Raw genomic sequence first — 26,534 nt, forward strand, 5'->3', positions numbered from 1 at the left:
GAGCCCAAAAAATAGTCAGCCACTGTTTCCCCATCTATTTGTCATGAAGTGATAGGACTGGATGCCATGATCTTAGTTTTCTGAATGTTGAGCTTTAAGCCAACCTTTTCACTCTCCTCTTTCACTTTCATCAAGAGGCTCTTTAGTTCTTTGTGCCATAAGGGTGGTGTCATCTGCATATCTGAGGCTATTGATATTTTTCCCGGCAATCTTGATTCCAGCTTGTGCTTCTTTCAGCCCAGCGTTTCCCATGATGTACTCTGCATATAAATTAAATAAGCAGGGTGACAATATACAGCCTTGACGTACTCCTTATTTGGAACCAGTCTGTTGTTCCATGTCCATTTCTAACTGTTGCTTCCTGACCTGCATACAGGTTTCTCAAGAGGCAGGTCAGGTGGTCTGGTATTCCCATCTCTTTCAGAATGTTCCACAGTTTATTGTGATCCACACAGTCAAAGGCTTTGGCATAGTCAATGAAGCAGAAATAGATGTTTTTCTGGAACTCTCTTGCTTTTTCCATGATCCAGCAGATGTTGGCAATTTGATCTCTGGTTCCTCTGCCTTTTCTAAAACCAGCTTGAACATCTGGAAGTTCACAGTTCACATACTGCTGAAGCCTGGCTTGGAGAATTTTGAGCATGACTTTACTAGCGTGTGAGATGAGTGCAACTGTGCAGTAGTTTGAACATTCTTTGGTATTACCTTTCTTTGGGATTGGAATGAAAACTTACTTTTTCCAGTCCTGTGGCCACTGCGGAGTTCTCCAGATTTGCTGACATATTGAGTGTAGCACTTTCACAGCATCATCTTTTAGGGTTTGAAATAGCTCAACTGGAATTCCATCACCTCCACTAGCTTTATTCGTATTGCTATATAAAAATACATACATACAAATACAGAGATCCATAGACTAGATTTTGGAAAAACACCCTGTTTTTTTCTAAGTCCTGCTTAAAGTGAAGACAGCCTCACAGGATTTTTCAGAAGACACATCTCTCAGAGATTGTCCTGCTCCTCCCCAACCAAGGATTGTGTGTGTGTGTGTGTGCGCGCGTGCGCACGCGAGCTCCGTTGCTCAGTTGTGCCTGACTCTTTGCAACCCCGTGGACTGTGGCCCACAGGGTCCTCTGTCCATGAGATTTTTCAGGCAAGAATACTGGAGTGGGTTGACATTTCCTTCTCCAGGGGGTCTTCCTGACCCAGGGATCAAACTCGAGTCTCCTGAGTCGCCTGCATTGGCAGGCACATTCTTTACCTGGGAAGCCCAAGCAAGGATTACTACAAACAAAAAAAGAGCAGTCTTGAAAATGATGGGGAGCAACTGACATCATTTCTTAATTCAGAGTGACAGATGAGATCATTGTGTACACTGTGGTTATTTCCTCTAGAATATGTGGCTTTGTTTAAGGCTTAGGGTCACTGAAAGCCTGATTAGTCAAAAAAAAAAAAAAAAAATACATTCTTAACCTGAGAGGTTGAAATTATTAATCATTAGGATTCAAGTGTAAATATTACTACAGACTTTTCCAGAGAACATGAGAAACTGCACTCTTCTTCCTTCTCTAGACTCTTGTGTTTGTTTGTTTCCTTATATATATATCAATCACCCCTTCCTACTGCAGCCTTGTTCCCAGCCTTCCCTTTTCTCAGTAATTACAGACAGTGAATCTAAAACTTAAAGGTGTTCAGACGTCTTCAGAGTACCTCTTACAGAAGCAGAGGACTGGCTCCACCTTAGACCTGTAGAGAGGGAAGTTCTGGGGCTGGAGCTGGAATCTTCATTTTAAACAAGCCACAGCCTCATTCTAACCTGTGAGAACTAGCTTTGGTGTTCACTCAGTCATGTCCGACTCTTTGAGTCTCCGTGGACTGAAGAGACTTCCCTGCCCTTCACTATCTCCTTGAGTTTGCTCAAACTCAAGTCCATTGAGTCAGTGTTACCATCCAACCATCTCATCTTTTGTCTCTCCCTTCTCCTCCTGTCTTCTGTCTTTTCCAACATCAAGGTCTTCTTCAACGTGTCAGCTCTTTGCATCTGGTGGCCAAAATATTGGAGCTTCAGCAACAGTCCTTCCAATGAATATTCAGGGTTGATTTCCTTTGGGACTGACTGATTTGATCTCCTTGCTGTCCAAGGGACTCTCAAGAGTCTTATCCAGCACCATAGCTCAAAATCATCAATTTTTCTGCACTCAGCCTTCTTTATGCTCCAACTCTTACATCCATACATGACCACTGGAAAAATCATAGCTTTGACTATATAGACCTTTGTTGGCAAAGCAATGTCTCTGCTTTTTAATATGCTAAGTTTGTCATAGCTTTTCTTCCAAGGAACAAGCATCTTATAATTTTATTGCTGCAGTCACTGTCTGCAGTGATTTTGGAGTAAAAGAAAATGAAATCGTCACTGTTTCCACTTTTTCCCATGAAGCAATGGGACTGGATACCATGATCTTCATTTTTTGAATGTTGAGTTTTAAGCCAGCTTTTCCACTCTCCTCTTTCACCTTCATGAAGACACTCTTTAGTTCCTCTTCACTTTCTGCCATTAAAGTGGTATCGTCTGCATATCTGATGTTGGTGAGAAATAGCTAGAGCCCTGTTTTTCCTTGTACACTCCTTTCCTCCATCAACTCCCCTTGACAGAGGAAGGAGTGATTTACAAAGGTGCTTCCAAAATTTTATTGCTCACTGAATCACTTGGGAATCTTGTTCAAATATAGGGTAGGGTTTGGCTCAGTTGGTCTGGGGTAGGGTCAGAGCTTCTGCATTTCTAACAAGTTCTCAGCTGATACTGATGCTGCTGGTCCAAGGACCACATTTTGAGTAGCAAGGATTTAATGCAGGAAATCTGTGATTTTTACAGAATGCTCCTCCCCACCCCCATTCATTCTCACTGGGGAAAATGCCCCTACTTTGGCCTCTTTAAATTGTTGGTTTGCTTCTTCAGCAATAAACTGTGATGGCTGAACAGGCATTTACAGAACAGTACTCTAGTCAAATAAAATCCACAGAAATATTAGCTATCATTTCACAACGTACCATCACAATGTCCTGCATGGTATTTAGGCATAACTGCCAAGCAGGCCATAAAATTGCCATAATTAATATCACCTTTACACAAATGTCATCTTTAGAATTTCTCTTCTCATTGGATCAAGTTCCTCCCAGTGCATAATCATGTTCTTACCCAGTGATGTGAATAAAGCTTAAACTGAAGTATAGAAGATTTGGTGTTGATGTGAAAAAGACATCAATGCCATTTGGTATTGATGTGGAAAAGACTCCAATGCTGGGAAGGCTTGGGGGCGGGAGGAGAAGGGGACGACAGAGAATGAGATGGCTGGATGGCATCACCAACTTGATGGACATGAGTTTGAGTGAACTCCGGGAGTTGGTGATGGACAGGGAGGCCTGGCGTGCTGTGATTCATGGGGTCGCAAAGAGTCGGACATGACTGAGCAACTGAACTGAACTGTGGTAAATAGTTTATGAAATTAGAAAGGTGTTTGAAAGGTAAATAATTAAACAAAAGAAAATAGAATCAGAGAAAGTTAAAATCAAGACTTCCCAGATTTCTAATCTCGTCTAGACTTTCTCTTCACGAGCGCATTGAACAACAAAGCTATATCCATGGTGAAGGGTCAGCATGAACATCTTTAGGAAGACAGGGAGTGAACAGATCTCGAAACCTGAGGCTGACAGAGAGTAGGAAAAGGGACAAGGGTTGGTGAAAGCGGATCGATAGTGAAACACTCATAGCAAAAGAAACATTGTTCAAATATAACGTATGTCTTACATGAATGTTTAAGGTTGGGAGGTGAGAGGGGAGAAAAGTAGTCCCAGAAACAAAGCTTCTAGATTCGGCCTAGACCTACAGTGGGTTCAGGGATGAACGGATTCAGGCACATCACTTCTGTGGAAGGAGACTTTTAAGTAAAATCAAAAAAACAACAACAATAGAATAATAATCTTTACTTTCTTTGTACTATCTTATTCTCAAGATTGTATTTTAGCTACTCTAGTGAGTGGATTAGAACAAGAAGAAATGAATGATGAAGGGTAGTTAAGAGTAATAGAATATGCCACTTTGGCATATTAAATATTTTGAGCTAAAGGCAACTGAGTAAGTACGAGGAAAGCTCTCTACCTAACCCCCCCCCCTCATTTGCCTGAAAGCAAGACATAAATCTGTGTCCTCAGTGGCCCCCCAGCCCCTCTTTACCAGGAAAACAAGTTAATCACCAGAAACAACCCTAGACCCTTATCAGCTCAGAGAAAACATCACAGGAACCTACATAGCAAATTTTAAGGACCCTTCTTTTCTATGATATCCCCCATAGATTTACCTTCCCTGAATTTGCTACTCTAGAAACTCAAACCCCTTTCCTTTGTCTTGACACTTTCTACAGATTTATCATTCTTCTGTTTAGATGTCATATAAGCCCCAATTTCCAACCACTCCTTTGAATTATTCATCTCTGAGTGCCCTCTGTGGATGCGCGCTGCCCAGGTTCATAAACTTGAGTTTGTTTTTCTCTTGTTCATCTGTCTTTTGTTGTCTGATTTGCAAGGCCCTAGCTGAAGAACCTAATACTGGTCGAGTGTTCCTCCCTTATACAGCTGACTACAGAGAAAATTAGGCTCATGAAATGTAACCAATATAATTCTCTTAGAGAAATTCAATGAAGAGTGTAACACTATAAAATGATATGCTAAAATACACCACAAGATATGAGCTCTAATGATGCTTTCATTATGTTATAGAGAACAGAAAGGTTAAAAAATAAATTAGAACAAAAGCCTCAAAACAATAAATGCAATTAAAAAGTAATGGTCTTTTGATGGCAAGTAAACAGAATAGAAAGGCCATGTTTCCCTGGGGCCCATCTTTCAACAGGCTGACTTATTCAGGTGGTTCTCGGCCCACTGTCTGGGCCATAATGGGTAGGGATGTGATGACATTTACAAAGCTCTAGAAACCATGCTTTCGAAGAAGGCAATGGCAAGCCACTCCAGTACTCTTGCCTAGAAAATCCCATGGATGGAGGAGTCTGGTAGGCTGCATTCCGTGGGGTCACTAAGGGTCGGACACGACTGAGCGACTTCACTTTCACACATTGGAGAAGGAAATGGCAGCCCACTCCAGTGTTCTTGCCTGGAGAATCCCAGGGATGGGGGAGCCTGGTGGGCTGCCGTCTATGGGGTCACACAGAGTCGGACACGACTGAAGAGACTTAGCAGTAGCAGCAGAAACCATGCTTTAGAGCTAAGACTTCACATTAGAAACTTCCCTCACTGTAATTTACTCGATATCTAGATCTACTCCATTTATTGTCACAAAAACATTGTTTAGAAGTCTCTCCTTAATTTTTGTTCCTGAGTAGAATATTTTAATTCTTAAGTTTATAACTTGCCATTCTCTCTTAATAACAAAAAAGTTTTTTGATGTTAAGAGGAATTTCCTATTAAGTTACTCAGCATAGTGTTTGAGCAACAGTGCTTTGAGAGAAATCATGCTAGAGTACTTGAAACAACCTCCCTCACAGCCTAGGCTTCCCAGGGGCTCAGGTAAAAGAATCCACTGCCAAAGGGTAGGAGACGCAGGAGATCCCCTGGGTCGGGAAGATCCCCTAGAGGAGGAAATGGCAACCCACTCCAGTATTCTTGCCTGGAAAATTCCATGGACACAGGAGCTTGGTGGGCTACAGTCCATGGGGTCACAAAGAGATATGACTGACCGACTAAGCACACACACAGGCCTTCACAGCCCATCTTTCCAGAGGGCCCCAAGATGTGAATGCTTAACTGGGACTGTTTAGCTGCTCAAGTCCCAGGGAGAAATCTTACAGGACTCCCACCCCAGTTGCGGTTGAGAGCAGCCCTCCAGCATCGTTCTGCCTCCCTGGGCTGAGACCATTGATGCCCACCAGCTCTGAATTTCTCTAAAGCCCCTGTACCACTTTTTGAAGAGAGCAGCTCCTGGCTCTTTAAGGGTCCTCTCTGTGACTGGGATCTCCAGGTGCCCATGACACCCTGCAATTTTGCTGAAGCCTCTCCAGCCAGATTTGTGCATCACAGAGAGATGATAGTTTCCTTCAAGTTAATGCTACAGAAGATGGCTAAGGGGGGCAGGGGGGCTGTGGGAGAGGAATGGGTTCTGTATTTTGCAGTATGTCTTTATGGTGCAGGAAAGTCAGCCTGCACCGGTAGAAGCTGTGCTGGTCCTGGAGATGGATCACTGGGGTCTCAATCCATCAGTCATTTATTTACTATGTAAGTTAACCCACCGGAGAAGGCAATGGCAAGCCACTCCAGTACTCTTGCCTAGAAAATCCCATGGATGGAGGAGCCTGGTAGGCTGCAGTCCGTGAGGTCGCTAAGGGTCGGACACGACTGAGCGACTTCACTTTCACTTTTCACTTTCACACATTGGAGAAGGAAATGGCAACCCACTCCAGTGTTCTTGCCTGGAGAATCCTAGGGACGGGGGAGCCTGGTGGGCTTCCGTCTATGGGGTCACACAGAGTCAGACACGACTTAAGTGACTTAGCAGCAGCAGCAGCAAGTTAACCCACAAACCTCTTTCTATGTCTCCTAAAAAGAGAAAGTATTAGTCCCTCAGTTGTGTCCGACTCTTTGCAACCCCATGGGCTGTAGCCCACCAGGCTCCTCTGTCCTTGGGATTCTCCAGGCAAGAATACTGGAGTGGGTAGCTATTCCCTTCTCCAGGGGATCTTCCCAACCCAGGGATTGAACCCAGGTCTCCTGCATTGCAGGCAGATTCTTTTACCATCTGAGCCACCAGGGAAGCCCATATCCTATCTATAAATTGAGGTGTGTATATTTTGAAAGTCTGTGACGTGTGGCAGCTATGTGAGACTACACTAAGAGTGGGTGCTGCTGCTGCTGCTAAGTCACTTCAGTCGTGTCCGACTCTGTGTGACCCCATAGACGGCCTCCTACCAGGCTTCCCCATCCCTGGGATTCTCCAGGCAAGAACACTGGAGTGGGTTGCCATTTCCTTCTCCAGTGTGTGAAAGTGAAGTCGCTGAATCGTGTCCGACTCTTAGCGACCTCATGGACTGCAGCCTACCAGGCTCCTCCATCCATGGGATTTTCCAGGCAGGAGTACTGGAGTGGGGCTCACTTAAATCAGATTCAGCCAAGGGAGTCAGATCCAGCAAATCACACCACAATTATGCCTCCAAAAGAGGACTTACAGATTCAGGAGGCAGTAATTAAGGTTCCTGATTGCACATAATCCAGAGGTTCCTCACCTGCTTTAAGGAATCAGCATGCCTCTATAGACACAGCCTGAAACATAGCCTGAAAGAGAATGGGCTAAATTTAAAAGAGACCAAGGCCTATGCAAAGAAGCTCTGTAACAACTAAAACTGAAACCACAGTTCTCCTCTCCCGTGCTTCACTCAGGCTCCGGGGAGGCAACCTAAACCTCACCATGTCTAACCTCACCTCACAGGAAGGACTAGAGCCCCAAGATGCTATCTGGCAGGAAGCTACAGGCCACAAGAAGAGCTTGCTTTTGACCAGCTGGTCTTACACTTGCTGCCCAACCAAAACACCTGGGGAGTTTTTTTAAATGACCCACAAGGTGCTCGTAAACCGGCCCTTAGGAAGGGGGAGGAGGGAACTTGGTGGTGTGTAGTGATTGCTGATGGCTGTGGTAGAATGACCACATAGGGGCCAACTTTAAGCCACCAAACTGATGTCCCTGAACACAGAGTTGGGGAGAGAAGCAGAACCAGGACGAGCCAGCCCCAGGACAGCAGTGAGGTGACAGGGCCTTTCTGGAGGGCCTGTCTTAAATGGCCGGGGTTAGGTTCGAGCCGGGAATGCGGAAAACCAGCCCCGGGTGCTTCTGATTCACAGCGGTGTTTGAGCATCACAGACCCTGGCCGTGGGCATCGCTGTCTCTCCTGCCCACGTCTTTCCCTGCCTGCTTTACAGCTCAGCTCAGTACATTCCTTTTAGAATGATGTCGCCATATTTGGATCACGTGCTTTGGGTAAGCCATCTCCTTCTTCTCAAGGCTCAGTGGTAAAGAATCCACCTACAGTGCAAGGGATGCAGGAGACCTGGGTTTGATCCCTGGGTTGGGAAGATCCCCTGGAGAAGGACATGGCAACCCACTCCAGTATTCTTGCCTGGAGAATCCCATGGACAGAGGAGCCTGGTGGGCTACAGTCCATGGGGTCGGAAAAGTCGGACACGACTGAGGGTCTAAACAACTCCTGCTCCTTCTCTCTGGCTCCAAGTTCCTTCCTGGGTGTGTGTGCGAGGAATGGGTGGAGGGGGAGATTGTTTCTAAAAGCCGTTCATTTATTCAAAAACATGTGTTAAATAATACATTCAAGGTACATGCTGGGCCCTCAGAAACAAGGTTGAAGAACACGCTCTTACCTTCAAGTACCTTGGAGTCTAGAGAGGGGGAAAGAAGTCAGCCAGCGGTGGGAGGAGTGGGGGCATCAAGGGCATGCAGCGAAGGGCGATGGGCACTGACCTGATTATGAACTAAACCAGCAGTTTTCCGGACACCACCACACACCCCACCCCACCTTGCAGCCAGCAGAGTGACCTGAAAATGGGAAAGCTAAGTGTAGTAATGAGACAGCTCTCCCCTGTCAGTTTCATTCCAGTACCAATAATGCCAATGCCAAATAGAGTTCAGTTCAGTCGCTCAGTCGTGTCCGACTCTTTGCGACCCCATGAATCACAGCATGCCAGGCCTCCCTGTCCATCACCAACTCCCGGAGTTCACTCAGACTCACCTCCATCGAGTCGGTGACACCATCCAGCCATCTCATTCTCTGTCGTCCCCTTCTCCTCCCGCCCCCAATCCCTCCCAGCATCAGTCTATTCCAGTGAGTCAGCTCTTCGATGAGGTGGCCAAAGTATTGGAGTTTCAGCTTTAGTATCAGTCCTTCCAGTGAACACCCAGGACTGATCTCCTTTAGAATGGACTGGTTGGATCTCCTTGCAGTCCAAGGGACTCTCAAGAGTCTTCTCCAGCACCACAGTTCAAAAGCATCAATTCTTCGGCGATCAGCTTTCTTCACAGTCCAACTCTCACATCCATACATGACCACTGGAAAAATCATCAGACTACCATAATTGGGTTCATTTCATATGCTAGAAAGATTATGCTCAAAATCCTTCAAGCTAGGCTTCAACAGTACATGAACTGAGAACTTCCAAATGTATAAGCTGGATTTAGAAAAGGCAGAGGAACCAGAGATCAAATTCCAACATTCACTGGAACATAGACAAAGCAAAGGAATTCCAGAAAAATATCTGCTTCATTGACTGTGCTAAAGCCTTTGATTGTGCAGATCACAACAGACTGTGAAAAATTCTTAAAAAGATGGGCACTTCAGTCATGTCCGACTCTGCAATCCTATGGACTGTAGCCCTATGATACCACCCTATGACAATATCTTTGCAACCATATTTTGAAGAATGTATTACTTACTTGTGACATAACAACTAAAGAAAAATGCACAATGTATATTAATAACTGACTGGCTGGCTAGTCACTTCAGTCGTGTCCGACTCTGTGCGACCCCATAGACGGCAGCCCACCAGGCTCTGCCATCCCTGGGATTCTCCAGGCAAGAACACTAGAGTGGGTTGTCATTTCCTTCTCCAATGTGTGAAAGTGAAAAGTAAAAGTGAAGTCGCTCAGTCGTGTCCGACTAGTAGCGACCCCATGGACTATATCCCACCAGGCTACTCTGTACATGAGATTTTCTAGGCAAGAGTACTGGAGTGGCAAAAATCTCAATTTCTCAGGGAAGAAAAACACATGGAGAAAAAGACTAGGAAAAGAAATTATAAAATGGTAATTACAATTCTTGCTAGGTAGTAAAACCACAGATTTTTAGTTTTTCTTTTATGGTTTTTACTTTCCAAATTTTCTAAGTAAGCATTTTTATAACAGCGGGAAGAGAAATATTGCCTAAATATTGTTAAAGTGGCAGCTGAAGAGAACCAGACCAGAGGCAGAACAATTAGTTAGTTTGTATTTACTGTCCATTAGATTTCTGAGTATTTGTTCATGGCACAACAGAGTTGTAAGCAGTATTCTTAGAAATTCTCCGGACCTCAATCCCCTTCCATTCCCTGACTATGGTCCCCATCAAGCCTTCTTGAATCTCTAGACTCTCATCCCATCATCTGTACTCTCAGCACTCCTAAGTGATTTGAACTTTCCTAGCTGCTGCAATTCTAGCTTTTCCTACAATATTGAAGGAGCCTCCACTCCACTCTCCTTGGTGATAAGAATGCTTATAATATTTTTTTATATCCCCAGGAAGAATCTTGTGGTCACATGTCTGTATTCATCAGAGTTTCTGTGCTGCCCACTGCTTTTGCCCAGTGCAACCCGAGATAGCCATGGTCCATACCAATGGACTCTTTATTAGCAATGGATGGTAATAATTGGACTATGGTGGACCAGCTTGGGTACTCCAGGGAAGTTCATCAGTGGTCTGGTGTTTTGAAACTGAGCCAGGTCCATCAGGCTCTTCCCTTGGAGACTTAGAGAGAAGCAAGCAGCTGGCAGCAGAAGCAAAAGTTGAAGGGATATACAGATGACGTCAGGAGGTAAATCTGTGTTCATGATAAGTCATGGCCATCCAGTCATGAGAAAGCAGAAACTATGACCAATCTAGACAGCATATTAAAAAGCAGAGACATTACTTTGCCAACCAAGGTCCGCCTAGTCAAGGCTATGGTTTTTCCCATGGTCATGTATGGATGTGAGAGTTGGACTGTGAAGAAAGCTGATCGCCGAAGAATTGATGCTTTTGAACTGTGGTGTTGGAGAAGACTCTTGAGAGTCCCTTGGACTGCAAGGAGATCCAAGCAGTCCATCCTAAAGGAGATCAGTCCTGGGTGTTCATTGGAAGGACTGATGCTAAAGCTGAAGCTCCAATACTTTGGCCACCTCATGCGAAGAGCTGACTCACTGGAAAAGACTCTGATACTGGGAGGGATTGTGGGCAGGAGGAGACGGGGACGACAGAGAATGAGATGGCTGGATGGCATCACCGACTCGATGGACATGAGTTTGAGTGAACTCCGGGAGTTGGTGATGGACAGGGAGGCCTGGCGTGCTGTGATTCATGGGGTTGCAAAGAGTCGGACACGACTGAGCGACTGAACTGAACTGATGAGCAGGCAGAGTCAATGATATAGGGAAAAGGCATGCAGAGTAGAGGGGAAAGGTGATCTGTAGTGAGAGGCAAACCCACACAGTAGCATGGGAACCAGAGTGAAGTTTCAGACACTCCGGCTGTTGAGGCTCTTAGATGTTGCTGCCTTACCACATGCTGGTTGACCTGCTGTTTCCTGTTTTTTTACTTTGGTTCATCTCCCTAGGTTCCATGTGTTTCCTTATAATAACAAACCCACCCTACCATCCTGCCTCCCTTTGTGCTAATCTTACGTTACAGAAGTCTCTGTTTTTCTTAAAATCAGAAGCACTAAATTTGAATTTTGGTTGATCCATTTACTTATTTACTGAATTGTGTATCCACTTATTAAATAAATATATTAAAATTGTGCCAATATTCTATCCCTAGGGACATGAAAATATGTGATTTTATACTTGTTCTTACTAATTATCTGTATGGGCCTTCACAGTGGTGATAGAACATAAATATGAGAGGTATAAAGGATAGAATGGATATGATTGAATACTGGGGATGGGTGAGAGAAAGCATAAGGAAAAGACATGAGAGAATTTTTAAATTATGTTTCAGAACTTTGTCTGGATCACCGACAGAATGACAGTGCTGTTCTCCAAAATAAAGAATTCAAGGGTGATGAACATTGAGTTTAAGGACATCTAGGTCTTCATATCCAATATGCAGCTGTGGAAAGAGATCACAACTTAAAAGATAGATTTAGGAAAAATAAATATTACCAATAATATTTGAATCTATGACTTTCACAATGAGAAGAAGGCTGAGAGCTAAATGCTGGGCACCATTTAACGGGAGGCAGAGAATTAAGTTTCTAGAAAGGGGCCACATAGGAGTGATCCATTAGTAGGAGAACCAAGAGATGAATATGTCACAGATGCTATAGAGCGGTAGATTGTTTCAAGCGGGAGGACATAATCAACAGTGCAAGTGCCACAGAGATGCTGAGAAAGGTAAGGTATGGGCTGAAAGATGCCCGTTACATTTGTAATACAGAAGTTCCTGGTGAGCTAGATGAGAGGGCTGAGTGAGAAAACTACCAAGACAATAATGAGCTGAGGATCAAACAGTAAGCATGAATTCAGTAAGTTAGACTCAAACAGGGAAGAGAGAGACAGAGAAACGCCCCAGGAGGGAGATGTGAGGATGTGCGGGGATGCAGAGTCGGGAACTAATGGAGCCCATCCATTGGTCTTCATCCTTTTCCACAAGGTGGAAAAGTTCAACTCTCTTGGATTCCAGCTGAGCGTGGCTGAGTGTCCGCACAGATCGGCTCCTCTGTGTTCTGGGCTCCGCCCCACTCCCCCCAAGTCCATGGGGAGCCCCTGCAGGAGCTTCTGCCTGCAGCCTCTTCTGCTTCTGTCCAGGCTCCTCTTCCTGCAAGACTGGAAGAGAACTGCCCCCTCTTCCAACTTAAACCCTGGCTCTGAAGAGGTCTTCCTAGCTGTTCCACGTCTGCCTATAGGAATGTGTATGCCATGCTCTTCTAAAGAACCAGAGACACAAAGCGGGGATTACATTGTGTAGAAGGAAACTAGGAGCTGTGCTCCAAAGTGTGGTTTAGGAAGAAGGAAAGCAGGTGTGGCCAGGATTGGGTGTGGGCCCTCCAAGTCCTATCCCCTCCAGGGTCCCCCACACCTGTTGGCACCTATTCACATGCCTCCCTAAACAAACACTCATCCTCAAAGGATAGATTTATAAAGGAGGGTAAAATACATTGTTAACTCTGATAAATTTCAGGAATCTTCTCTGCTGTGGATTCAATAAGACATGATGTTATAATCTCTTAGTTACACTAGAGGAATTTTGAGATGAGATAATTTGAATTCAAACAAAATTGAGGAAAATTCTCCTTAGGTTCTGTACGGGGGAAAGGAAAGGAATCCTTCATGCTGAGCTTGGTCCCCCTGCTGGAAGGACAGGTTGTTGTTGTTTAGTCTCTAGGTCGTGTCTGACTCTTTTGCAACCCCACAGACTATAGCCCACCAGGCTCCTCTTTCCATAGGATTTTCCAGGCAAGAATACTGGAGTGGGTTGCTATTTCCTACTCCAGGGGCTCTTCCTGACCCAGGGATTGAACTCGAGTCTCCTGCATGGGCAAGAGGATTCTTTACCACTGACCCACCCAGGAATGGGTGATAAACGGAGTCTAGTTCCTGAGTTCCGGAGAAGGCAATGGCAACCCACTCCAGTACTCTTGCCTGGAAAATCCCATGGATGGAGGAGCCTGGTGGGCTGCAGTCCATGGGGTTGCTAACAGTCAGACACGACTGAGTGACTTCACTTTCATTTTCCACTTTCATGCATTGGAGAAGGAAATGGCAACCCACTCGACTGTTCCTGCCTGGAGAATCCCAAGGACCGAGGAACCTGGTGGGCTGCCATCTACGGGGTTACACAGAGTTGGACATGACTGAAGCAACTTAGCAGTAGCAGCAGTTCCCAAGTAAGGAGAAGGGGTGGGGCTCTGGGGCACAGGAGGGCATAGCTTACCTGCTGAAAGAGAAAGAGGAAAGTTTGGGGACAGGTGCAGACACATTTATAGATGTGGGACAGGACAAGACAGAGTTCTTACTCATGGTTCTGTTTTCACAGTAAATTATAAACAAAAGCTGCTGGGACTAGGTGTTCAGGAGATAAGAATTACTGCTACTAGTAATAGCAGATCTGTGTATTGGATAATGAAGGGGGACCAGCTCCTTTATATGCACTATCTTATTGAGCCCCCACCACAGCCTTCTGAAGTGCAATTAACCCTTAAGTACAAGTTTGTTAACAGAGGGCTTCTTCAGTATTCCAACACTGCCGAAAAAAACCCAGGAAATGCTAATTGCAATATTCCACTGAATGTCTATGAAAGTTACATGAAAAGCTGTACAGACATGTGTGTGCTTAGTCACTCAGCTGCATCCCACACTTTGCAACCCTATGGACTCTACCCTGCCAGTCTCCTCTGTCCATGGGGTTTTCCAGGCAAGAATATTGGAGTGGATTGCCATTTCCTTCACCAGGGAATCCTCCTGACCCAGAAACTGAACCTACAACTCCTGCATTGACAGGCAGATTATTTAGCCCTCTGCCATCTGGGAAGCCTCAAATAGACCTGCTACTCTGCATTTGAAGTAATCTATCCATAAGCAAATTTTGCTTCCCTGGTCACTTCCTATTATTCCATGGAGGCCCTGGCTTCTAGGATCACAATTATAATAATGTCCTTTCTTGGCACTGTAAAAATGATTTTTAAATGATATAACTTGTAAAGACTTGTAAGGACCTTTATAGTTTGATCTTCTGGTTCCTAATCATGAGACCAGCTGGAGAGATACTTGTCAAGAACTTCAGGAGTACTGAATTATTGGAATTTATCAGATGTTTGAGAAATGGAGAAAGGTAAAGTCACAGCTTTTAGGGTCTGATCTTTAGACTGCTGCATCAAAAGACCTGGGATTCTGATCAACTGAACAGCAACATATGAGCATTATGCTGGGCTTCAGGGTTTTCATACCAAAATGATACAAATACACTCAATGCCCATAAGAAGTTTACAGTCAGTCAGAGGAAGAACAGTACAGACATCGATAATGATTTTGTAGACTTTATGGCAGACACAGCCCCAGGCCTAGGGATTCTGGTTAATTGGGCCGGGGAATCAGTGTTTTCTGAAAGCTCCTCTGTGACTTTCCAGTGCATCGCAGTTGAGAACCCTGCTCTGGCTCCTAAGACAGGTGCAGGTGGGTTAATGAGTGATGGTGCAGGTACTATGGCAGTGAGAGGCTGGGGCCTCCCTGTAGAAGGCCTTGAGGGAAAGAGATTATTACATCTGAATGGTAAGATTATTCCAGCAAAAGTGGGGGAAGAAGATTGGCATGCACAGGCACTGAAGGTCATGAGGTCAGTTAGGAAACTTGGAAAGGTAAAAGGAATCAAGGGTCAAGTTGGGAAATTCTGCCCAAGGGCAGAATTGGGAAAGTCGGAATGAAAAGGAAGGAGTAAGTGAGAGAAACAGGATAACATGAAGGATGTGAAATCTAATGAGATGGAAAGAGGGGAAGAAGAGGCAGGAGTCCAAGTGGTCCTCAGAGCTTTATGTGTGGGTGAACGGATAAAGGTAAGGCATTGAAACAAGTAAGGAAATCAGACACTGGTGCTGGTGATCTTAGTATGGAGGAATGAAAAGTAGAGGATTCGAGGGAAAGGTCAGAGAGCAAAGTTGGAAGATAAAGATAAGGAGCAGATAATCCCTGACGCTCCTACTTCAAAAGTAAAACAAGAGCTGCCACTATTCCAGGAGCAAGCCCTTCTCAAAACCATCTTTCTAAAATTAGCATTGTAAGTATATTTAATCAGTTACTGGAGCTTTTACTGGTTTCCCATTGCTGCCATAACAAATTACCTCAGACTTATTGGCTTAAAAGCAATGCAGCTATATTATCTTACAGCTCTGTAGGTTAGATGTCTGAAGTGGGTCTCCCTGGGTTAAAAATAAGGCGTTGGCAGGGCTACACTTCTTGTCTGGAAAGTCTGAGAGAGAATCCATTTCCTTCCCTTTTCCTGCTTCTAGAGTCTGCCTGCAAACCTTGGCTCGTGGGCTCCACTCCCTCCATTTTCAAAGCCAAAAATGGTGAGTCTAGTTTTCTCATATTGAATCACTCTTACTTCCTCTTCTGCCTCCCTCTTTCACTTCTAAGGACCCTTGTGATTTCATTGGACCCACCCAAAGAATCCATGATAAACTCCCCATTTTAAGGTCAGTCAATTAGCAACCATAACTCCAACTAGAATCTTCATTCTCATTTTCCATGTAATGTAGTGACAGGTTCTGGCAATTAGGACATGGACATTTTCAGAGACCATTATTCCATTTACCACAGAGCTGTTTCATGTTTCAGGCTCATGTTATAAATTCAACTCTGACTTCCAGGTCTGTTTTAGTATTTTATAATGTACATAAAACTTTGTTCCTTTTTACAGAGGCCTTACTCTATGGTTTTGGAACTAACTCCCACAAACCAGAAAATATTGGGGTATAGTTCAACCTAGAGGAATAATATTAACTTGAGTGTGAATATTAAAAATTTGCAAAGGATTCCATTCTGTTATTATAGAAGTCAAGAAGTTTCTTTATTACTTTCACCATTTTACTTCTATTTTTTTCTTTTCATGAGACTTGTAATCATTTGCTAGGGTGGCAGTAACAAAGAACCACACATTGGGTGGTGGCTTAAACAACAGAAATTTATTTTCTCACAGTTCTGGAGTCGAGAAGTCTGAGACCAAGGTATCAACAATGATTGGTTTCTTCTGGGGTTCATAGGGAAGGCTGTGTCCCAAGCCTCTCTCCTTGACTGGTAAATGTCTGTCTTATCTCTCATCATGCCTCTATCTTCCCATCATCTTCCCTTGGTACATATCTATGTCCAAATTTCTTCTTATAAGGACAACAGTCGCTGGGTTAACGGCATCCCTCATTCTAGCTTACTTGCCTCATTAAAGACCCTGTCTCCAAATCAGTATCATTCTGAGGGCCTGGCGGTTAGGACTTAAACATATGAATTTTTCAGGGAGACAATTCAGGCCATAACATAATGTGCTGTGCTAAGTCGCTTCAGTCGTGTCCGACTCTTGGCGATCCTGTGGACTGTAGCCTGCCAGGCTCCTCTGTCCATGGGATTCTCCAGGCAAGAATACTGGAGTGGGTTGCCATTTCCTTCTCCCATAACATAATAGGGTAAACCTATTAAAAAATGATTCTCACATGCCAACTCTGCTGGTTGGTGGCTGCCTCAGAGCATCTTTTGGGAAGGATTCTGAAGGCATATCTGGGTTCGTCTGGGAAGAGCATTGGGATCAACCAGCAATGACTGGTGGATGCCGGCTAGTGGAGTAGCAAGTAGCATCCCATTGATCTGGAACCCTCTCATTGACTCAATTATCACACAAGGAGTGAGAGATTCTTTTTGCTCAGTACAGAGTAGACTACGATCTTGGAAGAATAATGTTGGAAGCTTACATTATAACCTAGAATTCATTGCCCCACCTCCACTAGAAGTTTTAAACATCTTTAATTGTATATCGTACCAGACTGACCAGTGCCTAAGTGCTTAAATAATGATTAGAGAAACTGCCTGAGGAACCCAAGTCGTTAATAAGCCATTAAAATGAATTACACATTTGTAAAAGATGCCTTTTATAGGAAAAATGAATCACTGGAGAAGGCAGCCATTATATTATTTTGAGAACTACATACAGATGGGTTCATTTAACAATAATGCACTTGGGCATCACCCACACCCAAAAAAAAAAAAGAACTAATTAGAAAATTCTGGGGACCTGATCTTGCTTTCAATGAAAGTGGCAAAGCATCATTATTCAAGGATTAATTTGATTTTTATAAGATTAACCCTGTGAAGAAAATCGATGGGGTATATAGTCCCTGGAATAGTTTGACATGGTTCTGTATTATCAAAACTCTGCCATAAAAGGTAGAGTTTTGAACCAAACATTTACAAGGCGGCCCACTACTATCATTTTTGAGGGTGAGCCTGCGGTTGAATTGAAGAAAATTTGGCTGAGAGCCTTGTCCCAATTAATCCCAGTCATATGTCTCTGTTCTTATGCAACTATGAGGCTGAAGATGGAGTAGACAGACAGGTAAAGCTGTTCCAAACAAGAGGGCTGAAGGAGAGTGGCTGACACTTGGCATTATTCAGTAAAGGAGCCAATTCTGTTGGGAGGACTGATGTTTCAAAGCTTGCATCAGATGCCCAGAGATTTGACGAGATAAACCAGAATGTGCGCTGGATATACTCTTCACCGTGTTTATTTTCACCACAAAAGTTAGTCTTTGCTGACAAGTATGGAGTGGGACCAAGCTGGCCTCCTGCCACTCAGCTGAAGCTCTTGGGGACAGTGTCATGTGAGGCTAGCGCTCAAGAGAACCAGTGTGACACAGCCAGTTCAGCTGATACCAAAGCCTTCCTCCCAGGGTGACCTGACAACAATAGAATCAGGACATACAAGGGTTACCAGGGAATAGATGAGCAGTCACTCCTCTCCTTTCTCAAACAAATGAGGAGAAACTGCCTGGTAGTTCTCACTATAATTTTAAGTCCACAAGTATTATATCAATAGGAATCATATAGAGTCCGAATATATCCATCATTTAAAAAATATCAATACAGGCTGGGCTGAGAGGAGGGCCAGTGGGCGGATGGCGGTGGCAACTGGCCCGGCGTGAGCACACGCGGGGCCACCCAGGGCACAGAGCATATGCTCGTCACCTGAGCCTGGAAGAAAAAAATAATAATAAAAAATATATATATATCAATACGAAATTGTAAAAAATAGTTAAGCTCACAAATGTTATATGAATGTGAATCCTTATAAAGATGTGACCATATCAATATGTTTTAAATATCAATACAAAATTGTAAAATATGTATAAAAATATAAAGAATGTTCTCTTAGTGGGAACCCTCCTACACTGTTGGTAGGAATGTAAATTGGTGCAGCCACTATGGAAAACAGTATGAGTTTCCTTAAAAAGCTAAAAATAGAGTTGATCCAGAATTCCCACTCCTGGACATATATCAGGCAAAAACTATAATTTGAAAAGATATTTGCATCTCAGTTTTCATAGTAGTACTATTTACAAGAGCCAAGACATGGAAACAACCTAAATGTCCATCAGCAGGTGACTGGATAAAGAAGATGTGGTGTATATGTACAATGGAACATTACTCAGTCAGAAAAAAGAATGAAATAACCCATTTTTGACAACATGGGTGGACAGAGTGCGTCTCTAATAGCTAGACTACATGGGTCCTGAAACCCAATAGCACAAATAGAAGTGGGCCTTCTTGCCATCTCTCCCAGTATCCCACTAGCAGAATCTATGCTGCCCTTGAAGCCTTTGCCTCTGCTGGTTAAAAATCTTAGTTCTTTGGGAGAAATCATCAGCCAGAGGACACGATAAAGGCTCCATTGAACTTGTAGTTGTAACTACCACCAGATCACCATCCACCAGTGGACCAGCAGCCGTGTGTTTACACCACCACGGAAGTAAGTGCCAGTGATACACATGAAGTTCTGCGGTTTTTCCTATACAATGGATCAGAGAAGAGTACATTTAGAATCTAGGAGATATACTGGGGCACCTCGTGGTGACTCCTTGCCCCGTGAGAATGATAAATGGGCAATTGCAGCTATTATCCCCCCAAAAAAGCAAGGTAACATCACTAGACAGTGAAAACCTGAGTCAGTCATCAGGCAAATCATTGAGGCCAGCTCAGTGATGGCTGAGTGAAAGAGAATTCTAGAATGGATGGTGGAGCAAGAAGATAATGAAAATCAGTTATGCCTATTGGATTAGCTACAGTGGGAACCGTAGTTTGTTTTACTAATCCTCTCGCTTTGGTTTTTTTCAGACATAACTGCCTACTGCCTTGAAACAGACTCTGTGACTGACTGAACTTACACTTTCTCTCTTGAATAAATAAGTAAGAAAATCTTATTCTCACAGAAATGAAGGCTCTACATTTCAGTTATGGGTGTTGGACACACAGAGAGCACAGTTGAATCTGAGTGGTGCCAGGTGTGTGCTGTGTCACACACTTAAGAGACACATCCACCTCCCTTGTTTCTGAGGTCTTTGGGCATGATTTCCACGTCTCCACATATAGCCTCAACTTCAAGCAGCCAAACTGCACATGGCACTTGTCTCATGCCAGCACCACGTACTCTCTGCCTCCTTCCCTGGCTTTCCTATTGATGCTGAGGAATCAAGCACCAAGAACTTCTTGAGGTTCCTGCAATCACCACCCAGATACTCAGAATTCATGTCCCAAGGGACCAATCTGTAACCATTGGGGAAGGGAGCTGAGCAAATGTTTCTCCATCCCTCTTCCATTACTCCCACCCCCAACGATCCATACTGACAATGCCGCTCACTCAAGGGAAAATCCCAGATCACCTCCCCCTCAACACTGTCACCACCCAACACGACCTCAGTAGTTTATCTCTGTCTATGAGCCCCAGATAATTTTGGTAATTTACATGAGAACACAATGGTACTTAACAGACTCCAATATTCCTCTCATACCAAAGCCTCCCAGGCAAAGAGCACTCAAGCAAAGCAACTTAGTGTTCAAGTCCTTTCCAGTTGCAGAGTGTCCAGTAGACTCTCCCCCAGAAAGGCAGTGTAAATCTCCCCCGGGTCTCTCACGCTGTGGGTAGCAAACAGTATTTGGGTTCTTCTTGCTCTGGCTTTACTTGATCTTAGTTCAGGTTTTCTCTTGGTAGACTGGGTGCTGGTGATTAGACCAGGATCTCTCAGCCAGCGCCCCAGGCTCCCTGAGCCACCAGACAGGTAAAGCCTGTAGCTTGGAGAGAGGTGCTTCCCAGCGCTGGGCGAGTGACCCAATCCCCTGCAGCGGGTCCCGCCTATCCAGTGACGCCGAGGGTTCCACTCCCTAAGGGCCACTCCTTGTTTCATCTGGTTGCGTTCCAGGGGCTTCTCTTCCTTGTGATTTATTTCACTTGGACCGTGTGAGTGCAGCTCTGGACTCGACAGTTCTCATCAGCTTAACTTCCTACATGAGCCCTTAGAGAAACCCCCTCGCCCCACCCTTTTTTTTTTCCTCCAGAATGAAAAACACTAAAAAACACAGTTAAGTGAAAATAATGCTTTAGCGGGATGAGGGATATCACAGCTTAACATTTTCATTTTTAACAAAGTGCTAAAGGCCTCAGAAGGACTTCCCAAGGTTGTCAGTGACCAGCTCACAGCTCAGGGTTCAGCAGAAATGTGAACTTTAAGACTCGCTCCTCGAAAGTCTAGCCGGCAACTGTCTCTAGAACAGGGATTCCCAGGCTTGTGAAATTTCAAAAGCAAAGCTTTAGAGAATGGCAGAGTTTTATTTTGTCATGCATGGGCATTACAGACAAACAAAAGACCCTGCCAATTTAGTCTCACCATTGTATCTGAAATGAAACGACTTTTTTAACATCTGAAACTGGGAAGAGCATGATTCAAATAAAGGAGAGCTTTTGACTAAATTAACATCAAGAAAAAAATCACTGCCTTGTTCTTTTCCTCATTTCACTCATGATAAATGTCAGTTGGTCCAACCAGACCGGGTCCACAGTCTGGCCGTGGGAACCATTCTTCTGTAGCGTAACTCAACCAAGAATTTGCACAGTTTCCTGTGCAGTGATGGGAACCCCACGATGGGTACCAGGATGTTACTAGCTCTCCATGGCCCATTCTGGAGACAGGCTCCACCCTCTGACTGTGATCAATGAGAAGCTTTCAATTAAGATGGAGAATGCAGTCACATAGAATCCAAACACAGCTGTGCTGTGTAAAGGATACCAGCAACTTGGGATACAGAGCATTTTTGGTTGCTGCTGCTGCTGCTGCTAAGTCGCTTCAGTAGTGTCCGACTCTGTGTGACCCCATAGACGGCAGCCCACCAGGCTCCTCCGTCCATGGGATTTTCCAGGCAAGAGTACTGGAGTGGGTTGCCATTTCCTTCTCCTTTCGGTTACTAGTCCAAGTAAAATGGATTCTTTTTTATTCTTCCCTATGCAATCCCTATTTAAAATCTGTAAGACACTGTTGCAAGAAGAAAAATATAAATGAAGTATATAAAGTATATAAAATATATAAATGAAAAATATAATGAAGTATTACCTTATGGCAACGTGTTTTTAATAACATAAACTATCAAATTACTAAGAAACTCTTGGAATTGGAAGAGCCCCTAAAAGTCATCAGGTGCCACTCTCCATGGTTCAGGAACCCTTGCCCCACACTGCAGCCCTCACTCCATGCTACACGGCTTACCTGGCCCCCAGTGCTGCGCTCTGCTTGTGCCCAGCTTTCCCAAATCTTCGATGCCAGCCATTGCCCCTTGCCAGAAGTCTCACATCTTATCCCCTCCAACCAAATCTTGTCCCCCAAAATCATTTTCTTCCAACTCGAATTACAAAATGAAACCTCACATGTGTACCTGGCTGATAACAGATAAAGGAGAAGGGGTGGAAAGAGATGAAGGGCCTCTGCTCAGCCACCAAAATCCCCTGTTGCATATGGGATCTTATAGATTAATATTTCCTTTCCATGAAAATCTCCAGGAGCTGCCTCCTTGGGAAAATTAATTTCTATTCATTCACCGATACACAATCCAGAAGTCTGAAAAAAATGCATTTTGAAAGTAGCTCTTCTTGAAAATTTCATATTGAAGGAGGAAAAACCAAGCTGGAAAATATCTCCAAGAACCCAACTCTGTTCTTGGCGTGCTATTTGTGAAACGATTATAATGTGAACCTTGCTTAGGGTGCACTCGTTTTGAATTCCTGAGTGATGTAGACATATTATGAAGCAAGATTGGGCAGGTTCCTACAGACCATTTACCATGAGGAGCAGAGCGTTCCCAGGAGAAGGTAGATGCTCTTGAGAAAGACAGCTCAGAGCAGTGCTATTTTGAGAAAAGGAGGAGAAAAGATTATCTGAACAATGATCTAAAATGTTGCATCCCCTAAATTGTCTAGGTTTGGGGTTGTGCTAATACCAGAGAACAGAGAAACTAAACCAGCACATTCTATGAGAAAGAGAAAGAAAACAAACATCTGTTTCTCTGTCAAGTGTAGTGAGGGTTTTAGAAAGGACTTTGCAAAACTATGACAGGACTTGAAGCCACAATTTCAGGTGACTTGAAGAACAATTTCCAGGATAGAAACTTCTCATGTATTCTGAGACACTGATTTGAGTCACCTGGAGCAAACCACATCCTCAGGGTTTCTTCACTTTTCTGCTCCCTGAGCCGCGCGGCTCATAGTGAACTAAACTGAAAGATAGCTGAATGAAGTTTTCAAGAGGAAAGAAGTTTCGGTATGAAACTGCGCCTCTCAGGCATCTATGGTTGTGACTCTGTCAGGGGAGGGTGGGAGGGGGCCTCGGCCAGGCGGCCACCCGCACCCAGCTTCCGAGCAGGCCCTGCCTCTCTCACACACATCATTTCAAAACTCGCTGCTGCCTCTCTTCCTCACCGCACCTTTACAGCGCGGCTTCGTTTCACTTGTTCTTTCCCGGCCCAAAATGTCAGAACCATATAAATACATATATATTTTTTAAGTACCCTCTGATCATGGTTCATGATGGACCCCTTTAAAGAGACTGAACTATTGAAAGAACCAGAAGCATCAGGAACAGGGTAAAGAACTCTGATGTCAAGGACCGTACTAGAGCAAAGTCCATCTGCGTTGGAAAATTATTGTACAAACTTGCCAGAAGTGAGTCCCTCAAGCCTTGCAGGCCTAAGTCTTTCAAAGGGAAATTTAAAAAGAAACAAGATTGGATTTTAAAAAATTTTAAAAGGACAAGGTGTGTCCTCAAAATCAATATCCCAACATAAATACTAGACTTAATTCTGACTCTGACGTAATTCAGTCACCTTGGAAGAACAGACACCTGCCAGAGATGCACACTGCACGAGGCACTTATACAGAAGGGCTGGTGAATATCCTTACAGAGGTGCTGGGACATGCGGGGCACTCTGGGCCCTCTTCCTCTTAGAGCCAGCACTGACCTGTGAGCCCTGCCTGAGCCACAGCTTCCAGGGATGACCCCTCTCTGCCAGTATTTTTAGGGACTTCAAAACTGGCTATTAGATCCCCTGAGATCAAACCAGTTCAGAACACATGCAGGCAAGTTGAATCCAGCTTCAGCTATATTGTAACAAGGAGAAGAAAGAAAATAAAGGGCCAAGTGTGCCACTGATCATGCCTGACTGCCCACATGTGATGAACCCTGTATCTAATTAGGAAAGAGCTGGAGGCTACACTTGGTGTGGCCTGCCTCTGTAAGAATGGTCCGAGCCCATGAAAAAGGAAAGGAATGAATGGCTGCCTCTTCCTCTTTCTATCCCTCCGTCCATGAACCATCCTGGTGTCCTGAATGAACCAGAGTCAGAGAGCTCCTAGGGTTGGCCATTTGTATGATAAGGATGTAGAAGCCATGAGCGCTCAGCACAGACTATCCTGAGCCAGGAGAGGTGCTCAGATTCCGGGTACCAGAGAAGCTTCACTGACAACAGGGACTAGAACCATGTGGACCCTGAGGCTGTGCCAGGCAGCCTTGTCCACCGGGGAACTGTCAGCAGTGGGTCTCAGCCAGGGATGAATCTACCCCCAGGGGACACACGGCAAAGTCTGGAGACATTTTTGCTTGCCACAGCTGGGAGGATGCTCCTGGAATCAAGCAAGCAGAGGCCAAGGATGCTGTTAAACATCCTGCGACACACAGGACAGCTGCCCTCTACAAAGAGCTATCTGGCACAAGATGTCAGTAGGACCAAGGTTGAGAAGCCTTGATCTACAGCGTGTCCCCAGCCCTACAAGGAGGAAGAGCAGGGACAGAAGATCCACAAAGTGATCACCAGCTCTTAAGGAAGTAGAACGTTGTCCTGAGTTTGCTCTGAGGAGGTTTGTAAGGTGTTAACAGTACTTTCAGGTAGGAGAGAGGCAGGTCTGTCCTGGGTGAGGCCCATGGACTACTGCAATCCTTATAAACAATTATACAGAAAAAAAGAAGTGTGAAAGGAATTCTTACAGCTCCTCTAGGGAATTGTTCTGAAAATCCAACTTTTTATTTCAGAGTCAACAGAAAAAGATGACATTCTGTGTGAAAGTATTAGTTGCTCAGTCATGTCCATCTCTTTGTGACCCCATGGACTGTATTCTCCAGGCAAGAACACTGGAGTGGGTAGCCATTTCCTTCTCCAGGGGAGTTTCCTGACTCAGGGATCAAAACAAGGTGTCCTACATTGGGTCAGAGACTTTTGTCTGTTTATTGACTGATATACCACAAGGTCTTGGAGCTGTATTTGGCACATGGGAGGCACTCAAAATACACTTACTGAGTGAATGACAGCCTCCAATCAATCTAGGCTCCTTCTCAGACTCCCTTCTCATTGCAAAAATAATAGTTGACATTTATTAGTTGTTTATTAAGTGCCAACAGCTGTTCTAAATGCTTATAATATCCACATTAATTGAATTAATCCTCTACCAATTATTGAAGTGGGCATTATTATTATCCCTGTTTTACAGATGAGGAAAATGAGACAAAGAAAAGTAATTTGTCCAGGGTCACACAGCTGGTCAGTAGGAAAGCTGAGATTCAAACCCAGGCCATCTAGACGCAGAGCCTGGGTGTTTCCATGTGGGTGGGGCCTTTTTCCCCAGAGAAGACCCTATGCACTTATTGAATGCTGCTGTGTCTCAGCATCAGTGAGAAATAACGCTAAAAATAAAAAAAATAAGATAGTACCTCCTGGCCTAGAATTTAGCCCTGAAATTATGATAAAGATGCAGATTTAGAAAATGAAAGAGTTGCTGCTGCTGCCAAGTCACTTCAGTCGTGTCCGACTCTGTGCAACCCCATAGACGGCAGCCCACCAGGCTCCCCCGTCCCTGGGATTCTCCAGGCAAGAACACTGGAGTGGGTTGCCATTTCCTTCCCCAATCCATGAAAGTGAAAAATGAAAGTGAAGTCGCTCAGTCATGTCTGACTTCTAGCAACCCCATGGACTGCAGCCTACCAGGCTCCTCCATCACAGCCGCAAGTTCTGGAAGACCTAGAAGAGGCTTTGCTGCTGTGAGGTGACAGATGAGTGGGTTAGGATCAGACAGCAGTACTTTGCCTGGCTCCCTACCCAGCTTCCTGTACCTTTATCCTTTACTGTCAGCAGAGTCTCCTCTCACTCAGGGCCCACTCCACATACTCAGTTGTGCCTCCGAACCTCATCAGACAGAACTGGAGGGGCCCTGCTTCAAGACACTCAACCACATGGATGTCAGTTTTAATGTCAGGTCTCTCCTGACTCTGTGCTCCAAATAACCCCCGGCTGCCTCCCAATTCCTGTCAGCTAATAACCATCTTAGCTTCTGCCTGTCCCTTCTCTCCCTCCCAGGATGAGGGCATTGATCTTGAAGCTCCTTCTTCAGTTATATCCTGTTGACTTCTATCAGACCATCTACCCGACCACATCTGCATAGATTGTCTTTACTCAGCTACTATATGCTCACGCCCTACTCCCCTCCCAGTTCTCTGACCTGCCTGACTAGACCTCCCTGATGCCATCACCTGCCTGGACTGCCACCTGCTTAGTTCCATCCTTTTCACATGGTATTCCTTCTGCCTAGAGTCACCACCACTTACAGCTGTTTTACCCTCAGCCTCTGCCCTTCCCCCCAGGGATGGGTGTGCCAGGTCTCCAGACTGTCTCTTCTGGTCTGTCT

The sequence above is a fragment of the Moschus berezovskii genome, chromosome 10 (genome assembly GCF_049115385.1).
Source record: "Moschus berezovskii isolate FMDL1 chromosome 10, NW_MosBer_1.0, whole genome shotgun sequence".
Lineage (NCBI taxonomy): Eukaryota > Metazoa > Chordata > Mammalia > Artiodactyla > Moschidae > Moschus > Moschus berezovskii.